At 35.8% G+C, this 1,541-nt stretch overlaps 1 long non-coding RNA gene across 1 annotated transcript; it reads left to right on the forward strand.

The window, feature by feature from the left end:
• The first annotated feature begins 373 nt into the window (after positions 1–373).
• On the forward strand, positions 374–1,247 carry LOC141699969 (uncharacterized). Its single transcript, XR_012566182.1, has 3 exons — positions 374–533; positions 726–926; positions 1,017–1,247. It is a non-coding gene; the product is annotated as an uncharacterized LOC141699969 (long non-coding RNA).
• Positions 1,248–1,541: the final 294 nt, after the last annotated feature.

Genomic DNA, 1,541 nt, shown 5'->3' on the forward strand with positions numbered 1-1,541 from the left:
GTGTGCTACCCATAGATAATACTGAATTAGTGCTTATTCAATGCATGAATTTAATTGGAAGGTAAAAAAATTAAGAGACCAGAAATTGGTAAACTAAGCTCGGAAAGTTTAAGCGATGGAAAAAAATGAGAAAGAAGAGTGTTCGTTACTCGGTCGGTTCCACGAACAACAAGCACAAAAATTCCCAAATTTGAGTGGCTCATTTATCTTCTTTCCTATAATTTTCCTTATATTATTCATCTCTCTCATCTATACCTCCCTTCATTAAGTTCATTACTGTCCCTTTTCCATTCTTTTATCCAAAGCAGAACAAATAACGGGCTCCTAAGTATTGTTGTTTCTTTAAATCGTCGCAACTATTAAAATAACTTGGTAATTTGAAAATTTTGAGAAATTTAATATCTTTTCTGATTTGTTAGAAAGAAGGCATGTACGAGGGTTCAGTTTCAATCAACTACACGAGTCACTTTTTCACATTGCAATTCTGTTAAAGTTTTAATGGACCGTGAGTATCTCGTATCACCTACAATTAGGTTAGTTCGTATCACATTGCCTGTTCCTTGTGTACTTTTGTTGTGCTTATATGTATTTATAAATGGATATCACAAACATATAGAAAAGCACAATTGATGCCTACTCTGGACTGTGGTAATGATCACAACAGATTAAAAAAAATTCTGATGCCTGTTATGGTCAATGACTCGTTATCATAAAAAAATGTGCAGATTCTTAAAGTTAGCTCTAAGATATGGGAGGAAATAACAGACCATGCGAAGACATGTCTAATTGATGAAGAAGTATACATGTACATTGATCATAATTCACAACAAAAAAGTGGAGTTGTATTTGATGTCATCGGACAGGTGAAGGGATTACTTAAGGGATCCCAGTACTTACCTATGGATATGCTATCCGATACTGAACAGGCATGTTTATCCTGTTTCTTATACACATCAATCTCTCCCTTTTTTTATCTGTTGAGTCTAATATGTTTTATGTTTTTTATTTTGTAACAGAAGAATGCCCAAAAATTAGTAGCAAGTGCATTTGATCGGTGGGAAGACGTAAGCAGATATGATGATGAGAACTCTTTTATGGAAAGCTTGCCTCACGAATTGGAGTCAACAATGATAGAAATTCCTAGTCCATATATCAACCAGGATTTTCTGTTCGATTTATGTGAGCAAGCAGGCATTTCATCATATGGTACCAGTACTTCCCTTACTGGTGAGGAATTTCTGCAATCCTTGAACTCAATGAGCACATGTTCAGCTCAATCCAGAACTAAATCCTAAACTGTTAGGAAAAGGGTTATTTGTGTTATACGTGTTTCAAGGTGTTTCATGATACGAAAAGGGTTGGATCCTTAGAAAGGGACCGTGTCAACAAAAACAGAAGATCTCATAACATGTGTAGAACAGAGCCTCAACTCATAGTTGCGTGTAGTTTATACTAGTCTCATAGGTGCTGCCGTATAAGATACGTGCAAATCAGGGGAGCAGAATGTTGGATTTCGATGCAGCAAAGGTACAGGAGAACAT

This window comes from Apium graveolens, unplaced genomic scaffold (genome assembly GCF_009905375.1).
Source record: "Apium graveolens cultivar Ventura unplaced genomic scaffold, ASM990537v1 ctg1584, whole genome shotgun sequence".
Classification (NCBI taxonomy): domain Eukaryota; kingdom Viridiplantae; phylum Streptophyta; class Magnoliopsida; order Apiales; family Apiaceae; genus Apium; species Apium graveolens.